Below are 18,845 nucleotides of genomic sequence, written 5' to 3' on the forward strand. Positions count from 1 at the left end.
ACTCGAAAAATCACAGACAAGGTTTAGACTTTCCGGATCCCAGGAATGCTGCCAATTGGTTCTAGCTTATACCACGAAGGTTCTAATCTCCGGACTCGGTCCGTGGATCAGAAACCCAAGAGATACGCACTCAAGCTGTCGCCCAATGACTACGTTGAGCTCAGATAGAACGGAGTGGTTGTCAGACACGCGTTCATAGGGTTGAGGATAATGATGAGTGTCACGGATCATCATATTCTCCATATTGAAGTACGAGTGAGTATCTTAGAATAGAATCAAGCGTGATTGAATAGAAAACAGTAGTAATTGCATTAATCCATTGAAACACAGCAGAGCTCCTCACCCCCACCTATGGGGTTTAGAGACTCATGCCGTCAAAGATACAATATGAAGTGTAAAATTGTCAAGTTACAAAATGAATCTCTAAAAGTAGTTTTTATACTAAACTAGTAACTTAAGTTTATAGAAAATGAGTAACTAAGTGCAGATAGTGCAGAAATCCACTTCTGGGACCCACTTGATGCGTGCCTGGGCTGAGCTTTCAAGCTTTCACGTTCATAGGCCCAAAGCTGGCGTTAAACGCCACCCTGGGTGCCAGAATGGGTGTTTAACACCGAAAAAGGTGCCAGTTCTGGTGTTTTACGCCAGATAGTTTTAGGTTGACTTTGAACGCCAGTTTGGGCCATCAAATCTTGAGAAAAGTTTGGACTATTATATATTGCTGGAAAGCCCAAGATGTGTAATTTCCAACGCAATTGAGAGCGCCCCAATTGGGTTTCTGTAGCTCCAGAAAATCCACTTCGAGTGCAGGAGGGTCAGAATCCAACAACATCTGCAGTCCTTTTTCAGTCCCTGAATCAGATTTTTGCTCAGATCCCTCAATTTCAGCCAGAAAATATCTGAAATTATAGAAAAACACACAAACTCATAGTAAAGTCCAGAAATGTGATTTTTGAATAAAAACTAATAAAAATATAACAAAAATTAATTAAATCATACTGAAAACTATATAAAAATAATGCCAAAAAGGGTATAAATTATCCGCTCATCACAACACCAAACTTAAATTATTACTTGTCCCCAAGCAACCAAAAACAAAATAGGATAAAAAAAAAGAGAAAATACAATGAATTCCAAATATCAATGAAGCTCACTTCCAATTAGATGAGCGGGCCTAGTGGCTTTTTGCTTCTGAACCGTTTTGGCATCTCACTTTATCCTTTGAAGTTCAGAATGATTGACATCTATAGGAACTCAAAATTCAGATAGTATTATTGATTCTCTTATTTCAGTATGTTGATTCTTAAACACAGCTACTTTATGAGTCTTGGCCGTGACCCTAAGCATTTTGTTTTCCAGTATTACCACCAGATACATAAATGCCACAGACACATAACTGGGTGAACCTTTTCAGATTGTGACTCAGCTTTGCTAAATTCTCCAGTTAGAGGTGCCCAGAGCTCTTAAGCACACTCTTTTTGCTTTGGACCATGACTTTAACCGCTCAGTCTCAAGCTTTTCACTTGACACCTTCACGCCACAAGCACATGGTTAGGGATAGCTTGGTTTAGCCGCTTAGGCCAGTATTTTATTCCTTTGGGCCCTCCTATCCACTAATGCTCAAAGCCTTGGATCCTTTTTATTTTACCCTTGCCTTTTGGTTTAAAGGGCTATTGGCTTTTTCTGCTTGCTTTTTCTTTTTCCTTCTTTCTCTTTTTTTTTGCCAATTTTTTCATTTTTGTTGCAAGCTTTTCACTGCTTTTTCTTGCTTCAAGAATCAATTTTATGATTTTTCAGATTATCAATAACATTTCTCCTTTTTCATCATTCTTTCAAGAGCTAACAATTTTAACATTCATAAACAACAATATTAAAAATATGCACTGTTCAAGCATTCATTCAGAAAACAAAAAGTATTGCCACCACATCAAAATAATTAGATTATTTTTAGGATGTAATTCGAAATTCATGTACTTCTTTTTTCTTTTTCAGAAAACATTTTTCATTTAAGGACGGTGAAGGATTCATAGGACATTCATAGCTTTAAGACATAGATTCTAAACTTTATTGATCATGAAATAAAAATAAGACATAAAATAAACATAAAAGCAGACAATTAATAATAAAAGAAAGGAAATTAAAGACATAAAAATAAATGACTCTAATACTAATGCTTATGTGACTCTTAAAATAGGTTTCTAACAATAAAAGTTATCACAGAGTTAGGACTCAACAACCTTGATTTTGAGGGGTAGGTGCTCCTTCAATTTATGGGACATCCAACTCTTCAAGGGACAGCTTCTAGCGCTTTAGTTCCTGTAGCTCACGCCCCTTGCTTCTCTTGTTCTCTGAGCAGTTTGCAGAGCATGTTGTTCTGATTCTGCTGCTCTTCTTTGAGTTGATCCATAGATTCTTGCAGTTTGTTGACAGATGCTTCTAAGCGGGCCCAATAGTCAAATTGAGGAATTTCTGGGAGGAGCTCATGCGCCCTCCTCTTGATGAGGTTATCTTGAACTTGAGGTCCATCCATTACTCTTTTGGTAATTGGGTGTTCAACTGGGATATACTCATCCACACCTATCTGTACTCCCGCATCTTTACATAACAGACTGATCAAGCTTGGGTAAGCCAATTTGGCCTCAGTGGATTCTTTGTTTGCAAATAAGTAAATTTCACAAGGAATTAATTGATGAACCTCCACTTCTTTTCCCAGCATAATGCAGTGGATCATCACTGCTCTTTTGACAGTGACTTCAGAGCGATTACTGGTGGGAAGTATAGATCGCCCAATGAAATCCAGCTAGCCCCTAGCAACTGGCTTGAGGTCTCCTCTCTTCAGTTAGTTTGGGATACCTTTTGAATTGGTTATCCACTTGGTTCCAGGGAGGCATATGTCCTCTAGAACTTGATCCAACTTTTTATCTTTAGCCATTCTCCTATTAAAGGATTCTGGATCATCTTATAGTTGAGGGAGTTTGAGGACTTCTCTCACTTTGTCAAGATAGAAGTAGATAATTTTCCCTCTGACCATGGTTCGAAAATTATGGAAGGTAGTTCCCTCCATTCTTTGCTTATCTGTTAGCCACAGGTTTGCATAGAATTCCTGGATCATGTTTCTTCCCACATTTATCTCAGGATTAGCCAGAATTTCCCAATCTCTGTTTTGAATCTGCTCTTGGATCTCTGGATATTCATCTTCTTTCAGATCAAACTTGACTTCTGGGATCACTGATCTTCTGCACACAATTTTGAGGTAATGATCTGCATGTTCTTTGGTGCAGAACCTCTCATGCATCCATTGTGGTTTTGGATTGTTTTCTTTCTTGCCTCTTGTAGTGGTTTGTTTTTCTTTAGGTGCCATGATCTTGGTCAGTGATTACGAAAAATCACACCAAACTTAGAAGTTTTCTTATCCTCAAACAAAAGTAAAGAAAGAAGATGAATAGAGGGAGAGAAGGATTCGAATGAGGGAGGAGAGGTGATGGCCGAATGTATAAATAAAGGGGAGGGAGGGAGTGGGTTCGAAATTTTAGAAAAAGATATGCTTTGAAAGATATGATTGATAAAAGATAAACATGATATGAAAAAGAGAAGATTGTTTTCAAAATTAAAAGATATGAAAAAGATTTGATGAAGTTAGATCTGAATTTTTGTTTATACATCTATGAAATAAAAGATAATATGAATGAGTTTTTGAAAAGGAATTTGAAGAGAATTGAAAAAAAGAGTTAAAAAGAATTTATAAGATTATAAATTTTTGTGAATGGAAATTAAAAAGTGAATGTTTGTAATGTTTGGATGTAAAAAACTTTGATTTAAAACATGAAAATTCGAAAAAAATTGAATTGGAACGAAATTACCTCTCCCCTAGCTGTTCTGGTGTTAAACGCCCAGAATGATAGCCATTCTGGCATTTAACGCCCAGCCAGATACCCTGGCTGGCGTTAAATGCCAGAAATCCTTTCTTACTGGGTATTTTTCTGAACGCCCAGGATGATATCTTTACTGGCGTTAAATGCCCAGAATGATAGCCATTCTGGCATTTAACGCCCAATTTGCCTCCTTACTTGCGTTTTAACGCCAGTGAGCTCTTTTTCTCTGTGATTCTTCTGTTTTATATTCTAAACCTTCATTTCCTTGACTTTTTCACTGATAAACATTAACAAACATATTTAACAAAATTAAATAAACTTATATAACTGTTATAAACATCTAAATAATGGCTGGGTTGCCTCCCAGCAAGCGCTTCTTTACTGTCTTTAGCTGGACTTTACTGAGCTTTTTAATTTAGTTTCAGTTTTGAGCATACTTGCTCAACATTGCCTTCAAGATAATGTTTGATTCTCTGTCCATTAATAATGAATTTTTTGTCAGAATCAACATCTTGAAGTTCTACATAACCATATGGTGAGACACTTGTAATCACATATGGTCCCCTCCACCCGGATTTCAATTTCTCAGGGAACAATCTGAGCCTAGAGTTAAACAGCAGGACCTTCTGTCCTGTCTCAAAGACTCTAGATGACAGCCTTTTGTCATGCCATCTTTTTGCTTTCTCTTTATAAATTTTAGCATTTTCAAAAGCATTGAGTCTGAACTCTTCCAGCTCATTCAACTGGAGTAATCGTTTCTCTCCAGCTATCTTAGCATCAAGGTTTAGGAACCTGGTTGCCTAGTAGGCCTTGTGTTCCAGTTCCACTGGCAGATGACAGGCTTTTCCATACACAAGCTGGTATGGAGAGGTCCCTATAGGTGTCTTGAATACTATTCTGTATACCCATAGAGCATCATCCAGACTTCTTGCCCAATCCCTTCTACGGGTACTTAGAGTCTGTTCCAGGATTCGTTTTAGTTCTCTATTCGAGACTTCAGCCTGCCCATTTGTTTGTGGATGATATGGAGTTGCTACTTTATGGTTAATTCCATATCGGACCAGAGCAGAGTCAAGCTGTTTATTGCAGAAATGAGTGCCTCCATAACTGATCAGTATCCTAGGGACACCAAACCTGCTGAAGATATGCTTTTGGAAGAACTTCATCACTATTTTAGTATCATTAGTGGGTGTTGCAATTGCCTTTACCCATTTAGATACGTAGTCTACTGCCACCAGAATATAAGTGTTTGAGTATGATGGTGGGAAAGGCCCTATGAAGTCAATATCCCATAAGTCAAACAACTCAATCTCTAAGATCCCTTGTTGAGGCATGGCATAACCGTGAGGCAAATTACCAGCTCTCTGGTAACTGTCACAGTTACGTACAAACTCTCAGGAGTCTCTATATAGAGTAGGCCAGTAGAAACCACATTGGAGAACCTTGGTGGCTATTCGCTCACCTCCAAAGTGTCCTCTATATTCTGATCCATGGCAATGCCATAGGATCTTCTGTGCTTCTTCTCTAGGCACATATCTGCGGATTACTCCGTCTGTAAACCTCTTAAAGAGATATGGTTCATCCCACAAGTAGTATTTTGCATCAGAAATTAACTTTTTCATTTGTTGTTTACTGTACTCTTTGGGTATGAATCTCACAGCTTTGTAGTTTGCAATGTCTGCAAACCATGGTAATTCCTGAATGGCAAAGAGTTGCTCATCCGGAAAGGTTTCAGAGATCTCAGTAGGAGGGAGAGACGCCTCTGCTACTGGTTCTATATGGGACAGGTGATCTGCTACCTGGTTCTCTATCCCTTTTATGTCTCTTATTTCTATATCAAACTCTTGCAGAAGCAACACCCATCTTATGAGCCTGGGTTTTGAATCCTGCTTTGTGAGTAGATATTTAAGAGCAGCATGGTCAGTGTACACAATCACTTTTGATCCTACTAAATAGGATCTAAATTTGTCAATGGCATAAACCACTGCAAGTAACTCCTTTTCTGTGGTTGTGAAATTCTTCTGTGCGTCATTTAGAACACGACTGGCATAGTAAATGACGTGCAAAAGCTTGTTGTGCCTTTGTCCCAACACTGCACCAATGGCATGGTCACTGGCATCACACATTAATTCGAATGGTAATGTCCAGTCAGGTGCAGAGATGACTGGTGCTGTGACCAGCTTGGCTTTCAGAGTTTTAAACGCCTGCAGACACTTTGTGTCAAATACAAATGGCATGTCAGTAGCTAGCAGATTGCTAAGAAGTTTTGCAATTTTTGAAAATCCTTTATGAACCTCCTATAGAATCCTGCATGCCCCAGAAAGCTTCTGATTGCCTTAACATTGGTAGGTGGTGGTAATTTTTCAATGACCTCTACCTTAGCTTGATCCACCTCTATTCCCTTATTTGAAATTTTATGCCCAAGGACAATTCCTTCAGTTACCATAAAGTGACATTTTTCCCAGTTTAAAACTAGGTTAGTCTCTTGGCACCTTTTCGGAACAAGTGCTAGATGGTCAAGACAGGAGCTGAATGAGTCTCCAAATACTGAGAAGTCATCCATGAAGACTTCCAGAAATTTCTCTACCATATTAGAGAAGATAGAGAGCATGCACCTCTGAAAAGGTTGCAAGTGCATTGCACAGACCAAATGGCATCCTTCTGTAGGCAAATACTCCAGAAGGATATGTGAATGCTGTTTTCTCTTGGTCTTGAGGATCCACTTTAATTTGGTTGTAACCTGAATAGCCATCCAAAAAGCAGTAGTATTCATGACCTGCTAGTCTTTCTAGCATCTGGTCTATGAATGGTAAAGGAAAATGATCTTTTCTGGTGGCTGTATTGAGTCTTCTGTAGTCAATACACATACGCCACCCTGTAACTGTTCTTGTAGGAACCAGTTCATTATTTTTATTATGCACCACTGTCATGCCTCCCTTCTTGGGGACAACTTGGACAGGGCTCACCCAGGGGCTATCCGAGTAGGATAAATAATCCCAGCCTCTAGTAACTTAGTGACCTCTTTCTGTACCACCTCCTTCATGGCTGGATTTAGCTGCCTCTGTGGTTGAACCACTGGCTTGGCATCATCCTCCAATAGGATCTTGTGCATGCATCTGGCTAGGCTAATGCCCTTAAGATCACTTATGGACCACCCAAGAGCTGTCTTGTGTGTCCTTAGCACCTGAATTAGTGCTTTCTCTTCCTGTGGCTCTAAGGTAAAGCTTATGATTACTAGAAAAGTGTCATCTTCTCCCAGAAATGTGTATTTCAGAGATGGTGCTAGTGGCTTGAGCTCGGGTTTAGGAGGCTTCTCCTCTTCCTGAGGAGTTTTCAGAGGTTCTTCTGTTTTCTCTGATTCCTCCAGATCAGACTGAACATCTTTAAAAATGTTCTCTAGCTCTGTGATAAACCCCGATTTTGTGGTTTATCTTGTGCTTAATTTGGGAGATTTTATCACCTTTTCCCACATTTATTCAATGAAATAGCATGGTTTTGCAATTCTCCCTTGATTTATGCTTAAATATGAAAACATGCTTTTTAGGCCCTAAAATTGGTGATTTTAATTCACTTTAATTCCATTCGATGCCTTGATATGTTTGTTGAGTGATCTCAGGTTCATAAGGCAAGTATTGGATGGAAGAAGTGAGGAGAAAAGTATGCAAAGTGGGAGAACTCATGAAGAAATGAAGGAACCGTAAAGCTGTCAAGCCTGACCTCTTCGCACTAAATTGATCATAACTTGAGCTACAGAGATCCAAATGAGGCGGTTTTAGTTGCATTGGAAAGCTAACATCCGGGGCTTCAAAATGATATAAAATTTTTTATATGTTGCTTTACTTTTAGGGGCGCACACGCGCCATGTATGCGTGCGCGCCGATGCTGCTCGTGGCCCACTAAAGATGAAATCGCTAGGGGCGATTTCTGAAGCACTTTGGGCCCAACCCAACTCATTTCTAATGCTATTTCATGAAGAATTCAAGCTTGGGCAAGGGGGGAGCAATTTTTTGTATCATTAGCATCATGTAGGTTAGTTTCTAGAGAGAGAAGCTCCCTCTTCTCTCTAGAATTAAGTTAGGTTAATCCATCTTAGATCTAGGCATGATTTTTTGATTTCATCTTGTTTCCTTTACAGTTTCTTGTTCTACTACTCTATTCTTCTTAGTTCTCTTGTCAATTTTACTTTTATGACTCTTTTATGTTTATGAATGCTCATGTTGGATTTTGTTTACTTTTAATGAAATTGAATGTTTGATGTCCCTTTCATGATGATTTGAATTGTTGATTTATTTTTCTTGCAATTGGTAGTTGGGAGATTTACTATTTTTTTGCACTTTTACCATGCTTCCTTTTATGCCTTTCAAGAGTTTGACAAAATGTTTGGTTAGTCTTTAGAGTAGATTTTGAGCATTCTTGGCTTGGAAAGAGTACTTAGGCAATCTTGAGTCATGAAAACCCAACTCATGTTGGTGATCTAGAGTTGTTAGTTAATATTATTTCCATTGAATCTAATCTTTTGCTAATTTAATTAGTGAGTTGATTAGGACATTTGGATTGAGATTAACTAGTCTTGTTTGACTTTCTCTCATGGAAGATAACTTATACTTTCTTCCAATGTTGGAGATGACGAAATAAGATAAATTCTTATTTATTATTGTGATATGATTGATTAGTCTTGTTGGACATTCTCCCTATGTGAAGATGACATGATACCTTCTTTCATTTGTTGGAGTTGACTAAATAGGGTGAATTAATCATTGTATGACTAGGATAGAAAGCCTATATTCTCAATATTTTCCATGAATGTCTCTCTCTTTATTACTTGCTTTCTCTTATTTACTTACATTCTTTAATTACTTGTTTAATTTACTTTTTTCTTGTTCCTCCTATAACCCAAAACCCCCTTGCATCTTCAAAGCCAATAATTGATCACTTTATTGCAATTCCTTGTGAGACGACCCAAAGTCTAAATACTTCGGTTAATTCTTATTTGGGGTTTGTTACTTGTGACAACCAATATTTTTTGATGTGAGAATTGTTTGTTGGTTTGGAGCTATTCTTACAACGAAGTTCTTATTTCTATAAGAGAAATTCTAGACCGACACTCAATTTCTCATTGTCACTCTGATTCAAGCCTCTCAGTCATATTGACCTCTTCTACCAGGGAGTCAATAATGTCAGTGCTCATGCAGTCTTTTGATGTGTTTGGATGCTGTATAGCTTTGACAGCATTCAACTTGAACTCATCCTCATTGATTCTCAGGGTTATCTCCCCTTTTTGAACGTCAATGAGGGTTCGTCCTGTTGTTAGGAATTGTCTTCCTAGAATAAGAGTTGCACTCTTGTGCTCCTCCATTTCCAGCACTACAAAGTCAGTGAAAAAGGCAAATGGCCCAACCTTGACAATCATGTCCTCAATTACGCTTGATGGAATCTTAATGGTGCCATCAGCAAGTTGAAGGCATATCCGGGTTGGTTTAACTTCATCAGTCAAACCAAGCTTTTTGATAGTGGATGCAGGTATTAGGTTGATACTTGCCCCAAGATCACATAGAGCTGTCTTGGTACAAGCACCCTCTAATGTGCATGGTATCATAAAGCTTCCGGGATCTTTAAGCTTCTCTGGTAAGCTCTTCAGAATGACTGCACTCCATTCTTCAGTGAGGAAAACATTTTCAGTTTTTCTCCAATCCTTCTTATGACTTAAGATCTCTTTCATGAACTTTGCATAAGAAGGTATTTGCTCAAATGCCTCTGCAAACAGAATCTTTATTTCAAGAGTCCTGAGATAGTCTGCAAAGTGGCCAAATTGTTTATCCTGCTCCGCTTGGCGGAGTTTCTGAGGATAAGACATCTTGGCTTTATATTCTTCAACCTTAGTTGCTGCAGGTTTTTTTCCTACAGAAGTGGTTGGGGAAGCCTGCTTAAGGGTGTTGTTATCAGCACTTGCAGGTGTCTGATCCCTTAGTGGCATTTGAACGCCAGAATTGGGGGCTGCATGGGCGTTTAACGCCAGATTGCCACCCTTTTCTGGCGTTTGGACGCCAGAACTGGCCATCTCTTGGGCGTTTAACGCAACTTTCTTACCCTTTTCTGGCGTTTGAACGCCAGAATAATTCCTCTCTGGGCTCTTACTGTCCTCAGAGGGATTTTGGGCGGTGGGTTGATTATCCTCTGTTACTTGTTCCTTTCTTGGCTTTCTACTGCTTTGGATTGAGACATTCAATGTCTTCCCACTCTTTAATTGAATAGTTTGGTATTCTTCTGTTATTTGTTTAGATAGCCGCTGTCTTGTCTGGTTCAAGTGTTTTTCCATATTCTCATTAGCATCTTTGGTTTCTTACATCATCTCTTTAAATTCTGCTAACTGTTTTGTTATAGTAAGCAATTTCTGATTGAGTTCAGCAACTTGTTCTTGAGGACTAAGTTTAGTGGATACTGCTTGAGCCTCTTCTTTCAAGGAGGACTCACTACTTAAATACAGATGTTGATTTCTAGCAACTGTATCAATGAGCTCTTGAGCCTCTTCAATTGTCTTTTTCATATGTATAGATCCACCAGCTGAGTGGTCTAGAGACATCTGGGCCTTTTCTGTAAGCCCATAGTAAAAGATGTCTAACTGCACCCATTCTGAAAATATTTCAGAGGGATATTTTCTTAACATCCCTCTGTACCTCTCCCAGGCATTATAAAGAGATTCATTATCCTCTTGTTTAAAGTCTTGGATGTCCAGCCTTAGTTGTGTCATCCTTTTTGGAGAGAAATATTGATTCAGAAATTTGTCTGATAACTATTTCCATGTTCTTATGCTTGCTGTGGGTTGGTTATTTAACCACCTTTTAGCTTGACCTTTTACAGCAAATGGAAACAGTAATAATCTGTAGACATTTTGATCTACTTCCTTATCATGTAATGTGTCAGCAATTTGTAAGAACTGTGCCAGAAACTCAGTAGGTTCTTCTTGTGGAAGACCGAAATACTGGCAATTTTGATGCACCATGATAATGAGCTGAGGATTTAGCTCAAAATTGCTTGCTCTGATGGGAGGTATACAGATACTACTCCCGTATGCAGTAGTAACGGGGTTGGCATATGACCCCAGAGTCCTTCTGAACTGTTCATTTCCACTTAGGTCCATGGAGAAAAGGGAATTAATATGAATTTTGTCACGTATTGTGTCAACAATTTGCAAGAATTGTGCCAGAAACTCAGTAGGTTCTTCCTGTGGAAGACCAAAATACTGGTAATTTTGCTGCACCATGACAATGAGCTGAGGATTTAGCTCAAAACTGCTTGTTTTGATGGGAGGTATACAAATGCTACTCCCATATGCAGCTGTAATGGGGTTAGCATATGACCCCAGAGTCCTTCTGGACTGCTCACTTCCACTTAGGTCTATGATGGAGAAAGGGAGATGATGTGGATTGCAAATAAAATATTTTTTTGTTTTTATTTTATTTAATTAAGAATAACCGAATTAAAAAGGAATTAAAATAAAGTAATTGGAAAATAAAAGATAATTTTCGAAAACTAAAAGAAAAAATAAAAAAAAAATTTGAATACTAAGATGACTACTTAATTTAAAAAAAATTTGAAAAAGATATAATTTTTAAAATTTGAAGATTGAAACTTTCTCAACAAGGAAACACCAAACTTAAAATTTTTCAATAAAATAATAAAATGAGACAAGTAATTTGAAAATTATGAATAAGAAAAGAAAAAGGTTTTGAAAAATTTTTTTAAAGGATTTTCGAAAAATAAAAAAAAATAAAATAGAAATTTGTTTTGAAAAGGATTTAAAAAGATAGATTTTTAAAATTGAAATTTTAACTTGCCTAACAAGAAACTACCAAATTTTAAAAATTTTGACTCAGTCAACCTAGGTAATTCGAAAATAATGAGCAATTAAAGGAAAAGATATTTTATTGAAATTTTGAATTAATGAGGAAAGAGAAAAATAATAAAATGACACTAAACTTAGAATTTTTTAGATCAAAACAAAGAAAGCAAACAAGAACACTTTGAAGATCAAGATGAACATTAAGAATAAATTTTGGAAATTTTTAAGAAGATAAAAACACAAAGGACACCAAACTTAAAAATTTTTATACTTTGGACACTAATAATTCGAAAATGCACTAGAAAAACAAGAAAAGACACAAAACAAGAAAAACTAAAGATCAAACAAGGAAAATAAACAAGAACAACTTGAAAATTAGGAAAGGACTAAGAACATATAATTTGAAAAATCGAAAGAAAAATAAAGTCATGCAATTGACACCAAACTTAAAATATGAAACTAAACTCAAATAGAAAACTAAATTATGAAGTTATTGGTTTTAAAAAATTTCAAAAATAATTTAGAAAAATAAAATAAGGATTTGAAAATTTTAACCAAAAACAATAATAGAAGACTCAATTTTAGTGACTCTAAACAAAAAAAAAGATAAATTTTTCCTAATCTAAGCAACAAAATAAACCGTCAGTTGTCCAAACTCGAACAATCCCCGTCAACGGCACCAAAAACTTGGTGCAAGAAATTATGATTACACTTTTCACAACTCCGCACAACTAACCAGCAAGTATACTGGGTCGTCCAAGTAATACCTTACATGAGTAAGGGTCGATCCCACGGAGATTGTCGGCTTGAAGCAAGCTATGGTTATTTTGTAAATCTTAGTCAGGAGATTAATGATAAGAGTGATTGTATTGATGAAAAATAAATAACGTAAAATAAATAATACTTGTGATTCAGTAATGAGAAACAGGCTGAGGTTCTGGAGATGCTCTGTCATCTGAATCTCTACTTTTCTACTGCCTTCTTCTCCAAACACGCATGGCTTCCTTCAATGGCAAGTTGTATGATCCTCTCGGATGAAAAATACCAAGTACGATCTCTGCACGGCTAATTAACTGTCAAATTGCTCGTCTCGGATGAAAAATACCATGTACAGCTACCGCACGGCTAATCATCTGTCGGTTCCCACTAGCGTCGGAATAGGACCCTTGTCCTTTTGCACACTATCACTGCACCCAATATTTGCAGGTTTGAGGCTCGTCACAGTCATCCCTTCCTAGATCCTACTCGGAATACCACAGACAAGGTTTAGACTTTTCGGATCCTAGGAATGCTGCCAATTGGTTCTAGCTTATACCACGAAGGTTCTAATCTCTGGACTCGGTCCGTGGATCAGAAACCCAAGAGATACGCACTCAAGCTGTCGCCCAATGACTACGTTGAGCTCAGATAGAAAGGAGTGGTTGTCAGGCACGCGTTCATAGGGTTGAGGATAATGATGAGTGTCACGGATCATCATATTCTCCATATTGAAGTACGAGTGAGTATCTTAGAATAGAATAAAGCGTGATTGAATAGAAAACAGTAGTAATTACATTAATCCATTGAAACACAGCAGAGATTTTCACCCCCACCTATGGGGTTTAGAGACTCATGCCGTCAAAGATACAATATGAAGTGTAAAATTGTCATGAGTTACAAAATGAATCTCTAAAAGTAGTTTTTATACTAAACTAGTAACTTAGGTTTACAGAAAATGAGTAACTAAGTGTAGATAGTTCAGAAATCCACTTTCGGGACCAACTTGGTATATGTCTGGGCTGAGCTTTCAAGCTTTCACGTTCATATGCCCAAATCTGGTGTTAAATGCCACCCTGGGTGCCAGAATGGGTGTTTAACGCCGAAAAAGGTGCCGGTTATGGCGTTTTACGCTAGACAGTTTTAGGCTGACTTTGAATGCCAGTTTGGGCCATCAAATCTCGGGCAAAGTATAGACTATTATATATTTCTGGAATACCCAAGATATCTACTTTCCAACGCAATGGAGAGCGCACCAATTGGGTTTCTGTAGCTCCAGAAAATCCACTTTGAGTGCAGGAGGGTCAGAATCCAACAGCATCTGCAGTCCTTTTTCAGCCCCTGAATAAGATTTTTGCTCAGATCCCTCAATTTCAGTCAGAAAATACCTGAAATTACAGAAAAATACACAAACTCATAGTAAAGTCCAGAAATATGATTTTTGAATAAAAATTAATAAAAATATAACAAAAAGTAATTAAATCATACTGAAAACTATGTAAAAATAATGCCAAAAAGGGTATAAATTATTCGCTCACCAGGCGCCCAAGTCTGGCGCCGTAGGATCGCAAGACGAAGGCGAAAGGCTAAAGCTTGAAGAGCAGGGACCGAGGGACAGATCGCAGAAGAAGAAGACAGAACCAGAAGAACTGAAGTCCCTGAAGAGGAACGCAAAAGAGGAATGCAAAAGAAGAAGGCCGAACCAAAGTAAGTACCAGATAACTAGTGAGGCGGTAAAACGCTGAAGAAGAAAGTAGAACCAGATATCGAAGGTAGCGGTAGAACCACACAGGCACACAGCCAGTGACGCGGAAGAAGAAGGCAATGCAAGGAGATTTATATACAGTCACAGAGCCATGCGAAAGAAACGCTGAACGGGGGGAGCAATGCAACACAATTAGCGGCAGTAAGCCAGTGACACCGGCGGAGACGCGGAGTAGTGGCACTGGCGGCAGTAGCTCTGGAGGGTGGAGGCTGGAGCAAGGGAAGAAAATTGGAAAAGGAGAAGAAAGAAAAGGGTTAGGAATTTGGCGGTGGGTCAAAATTAATTAGGTAGTAGGGACAAATAAGATATAACACTAAAAATTATTCAGTACTTTTTAAAATTTCATTGGGGGCACTTGCCCCCACTGGATGAAGAATACATCCGTTCCTAATGAGATTTGAATCTAGAACATGTAATTAAAAGTATGAGAGTGATGTGGCCGAGAGAAAGAAAGAAGAGCATGCAAAAAAAATAAAAAATAAAAAATAAAAATAAATAAAAATAAAAAATCAGAGAAAAAAAAACAAAATAACTTATATAAATAGTGAAATAAAGCTTTCAGTCGATATAAATAAGTATTTATATATTTATTGATAGATTTTTTCGTTGTTAATTTACTGGCAAATTTTTTTCTGTTATTGATAAATTTTTTTAGTAATTATCTCCTTCATTTCGCCAAAAACGACAGATTTTATCGGTAGTTAGAGTCAAATTTTTCGAGAGCTTTTCTATTAGTAATTAAAGCCTGAAAACGTATTCACAATTCTGAATACAGATGGACTTTTTGTCTGTGAATCTGTTAGTAAGATAAAATAGAATTATTTTTTAGATTTTTCATTGCAAAATAAACCTGATTTCATACAAAATAAATATAAATTTAATCAGGAAAAATTTTCATTGTAACACCCTACCACATAGAGCTTTATGCTTAAGTTGTAAAATAGAGGTAGTTAGGTATTACGACCTCTAAAATAAAATAGAGTAATTTCCCAAATCGGTCCCAAAGATTCTTAAAATGGACATTTTATTCCCCAAGAAAAATTAATACACAGATCAATCCCCAAGGTTTTACTCCGACAGACAAATCAGTCCCCAGTTCATTTTTCGGCATAGTAATTACCCAGATCAGTCTCCAAAGATTTTAAAAATAGACATTTTAGTCCCAAAAAATTAATATATAGATCAATTTTCAACGTTTTTCTCCATAGACATAACAGTACTCCATCCAAAAAAATAAAATAAAATTATTATTATTATTATTATTATTATTATTATTATTATTATTATTATTATTATTATTATTATTATTATTGGATGGAGGACTGTTATGTCTGACGGAGAAAAACGTTGGGCATTGATCTGCATATAATTTTTTTTGGGGACTAAAATATCCTTTTTTAAAATCATTCACAACTAGAAAATTGCTTAATACAGACAGATTTGGTCTTTATTACAGACGGATTTTTGGTTACCAACCAAATTACCGACATATTTTGTCCCTCTGTAAAAGCATCATCAGAAATTATTTACTGACGAATTTTTACTAGTTACTGACAGATTTTCCCTTGGTAAATTCTTCCCTCCATTTTTCTGGAATGTCAAACTTTCCGACGGATTTTTCGTCGGTAATTAGAGATAGATTTTCTGACGAATTTTCCGTCGGTAGTTGGCAACAGCTTTTCTGATAGATTTTTCGTCGGTAATTGGAACCTTGAAAAACTATTCTAAATTCTGAATACAGACAAAAAATCTATTTATAAATCCGTCAGTAATGTAAAATACTTTTTTTGAATTTTTCCATTACAAAATAAAGCTGTTTTTATACAAAATAAATATAAATTTAATAAATATAAATTTTTATTAATGGTACAAATAGAAAAATACACCAGTTAGTACAAAGCGCTTTCTTTATAATAAGCAATTATTTCCATGAAATAATACAAATCGAATACATTAGATGACATGTAACTACTAGTGGATTCATCAGGACTCAATATCCTAATTTATGGATAGCTTCATTCTCTCTTGAGCTTCTTAGTGATGGTGGCAATATACTTGCCTTGGTGGAATGCTTGCTCCAACTCAAGTTTAGTTGGTTGTCTTAATACATTACCACTAGCATAAGTTCTGGCACCGTACGGATTGCCACCGTTCACTTCATTCATCTCGAACATGCCACCGCCGAATGTATATCCGATTGGGACAAACAGCATTCCATGGTAAACCAACTGAGTGATAGCAGTGAGCCTGCCATTGATTCCACAATTTTCTTATCATTATTGGAACTTCATTCATGAGTCCTATTAATTACCAATTAATAATAATTTCAAAAATGCAAGGTGCACTTCAAAAACATTTATCAAATTAGTCAAATTTGTATTTTATATCTAGTTGAGAGTGAAATTCTTACGCTGTAGTCTCCTGTCTGCCACTTTGAGAACCGGTGCTATAGAAGATTCCAGTGGGCCTGCCAGCAAGCTGTTGTGTCTGCCACAAGATTCCAGTTTTATTTAGAAAAGATTTGAACTGAGCAACCATCATTCTAAATCTTGTTGGGAAGCCGAACAAGAAATCGTCACCCTCCGGCAGCTCTTTTGGGTTAATGAGCGGTCGCTCTTCGGTGGTGCTCCCATTTCGCCAAGCACCTCTTCCGGCAAAGTCTCAGGTACCATAGAGTGGCCTCAACACCATCTATAGAATTAGCACCTTTCTTTATTTCTTCTGCTAGTCTCTCTACATGTCTGTATAGCGAGTAATACCTGCTAATGAAATCATATTAAAAATTATTTATAACATAACAAAATGAATATATATTATTGCATAATCATAAAGGATCCTTGTCCAAACATAGAAAGAGTAGCTCCTATGCTGAACAAACATATTGTCATCCCAGTTGTGCTTATGTAAAGAAAAGGCTTTGAACCAAGTTTATCAACATTGGATACCACATCCTGTGATTAGCATCTAGCAAAGCGAAGGACAAGGGAAGATCAATTCGCGCCACACCGGTTTGTCCTCCTTGGAAGGAACTCCAGCAGCCTGCTGAATTTCTGCCAGTCTCTCATCTACTTCTTTCTTATTCTCAATTGTTTTCAAGAGAACTTGTCTGGCTTCTTCAATTCTGTTTTGTATTACTAACCACCTCGGCGACTCAGGGATAACGAAAAGGGCGAAACCAATGAACATAGAAGGAAGAATTCCCACAACAAGCATTATCCTCCAATTAATGTGTCCTGAGAAGCCTGAGAAGGCATAGTTTGATACATAGCCAAGTAAGATTCCAATGTTTATGAAAATCTCAAGGAAGGAAGTGAAGGTTCCTCTAGAGATGTTTGGTGAAATCTCTGCAATGTAAATAGGAGCTATGACAACTCCAAATCCTATTCCAACACATGCTAAGAGTATTCCAATCATTAGAACTGAAAATGAATGAGCAAGAGTCATTGTGAGTGTACCAGATTGGAACACCACTGCTGCTACAGCCATAGTCCATTTTCTACCAATCATATCTGATGCTCTTCCACCTCCTAAACTTTCCAATAGAGAAACCACGCTCAGAATGCCAACCATAAACTCTTCCTTCAGCTCAAATATCTTCAGATCCTCTTTGATGAATATGACTGCTCCACTCATTACACCAACATTTGGGGAAACAAAAAGTCAACATTTTTAATCATTCTAAAATAGCACCAAGGTTGATAGCCTCTACCAGATTTTGGAATTTATTCTTCTCTTAGGAATGTAAAGAAACATAAATCAAGAATCACAGAAAGTCCATAAACCATTCCTAGAAAATAACAAAGTTGAACGATTATGGTAATTATTCAAATTTAATGTTTCATACATATTCCATAAGAATTTTCAACTTTGGAAACTAGTCCATATCTTGATAAGATCCAACACTTGACTTGAGCACGACAGGCAAGTTTTGTGTCATCAACAAAAGATTACTTCCTTTTAGGTCTTATTTTACTAAAAATGTAATGTTCTTTACAAATAGTGAATCTTGAACCAGTTTTTTGTTTTTAGTCTACATGTAGATTAAGACTATGCTTCCTTGTTATTCTCCTGAAGCTTGGGACAATTACCCACTTACTTAAGAGGGCATCTCATTCACTTATGATTGTTCAGCTAGAATAAGTTAGGTGAAATTAGTCATGAACTTAGAATTATACAAGTTCATTTTATGCATTTATATGATGAGACAGCCAATCTCCAGTTTTTGAGGTAGTAATCAGAACTAGAGGAATTGAACAAAGAACTGATAGGAATTAGCAAATCCTTAAGGTCCAGTATTCTCTGAAAGTCCATTGGTGTACCCTCAGGTAGTAATGCTTGGTATCTATCTACCACAGAATCAACTGGAGATAGTATAACCTACACATTCTATTCACACAAACCCATGTTAGAAAGAACTAAATAAACTTCAATTATAATAGTATTTTTTTCACCATAATAACCAACCTTCAAAAGTGCCTCAGCTTTGCTCATCTCACGGCTTACAAACTTGGAATAGCCAATAGCACCTGAAGTCTGTTGCAGAGAATAAACAATCAACAAGTGTAATGAGAGAAACACTGACAAGCACACAAGAAATAGACAATTATATGAC

General features: G+C 37.0%; 2 pseudogenes; both read right to left on the reverse strand.

Annotated features, from left to right (window-relative positions):
* LOC107640805 lies at window positions 16,188-17,003 on the reverse strand (annotated as a pseudogene).
* On the reverse strand, window positions 16,871-17,890 carry LOC107640806 (annotated as a pseudogene).

This window comes from Arachis ipaensis, chromosome B05, assembly GCF_000816755.2.
Source record: "Arachis ipaensis cultivar K30076 chromosome B05, Araip1.1, whole genome shotgun sequence".
Lineage (NCBI taxonomy): Eukaryota > Viridiplantae > Streptophyta > Magnoliopsida > Fabales > Fabaceae > Arachis > Arachis ipaensis.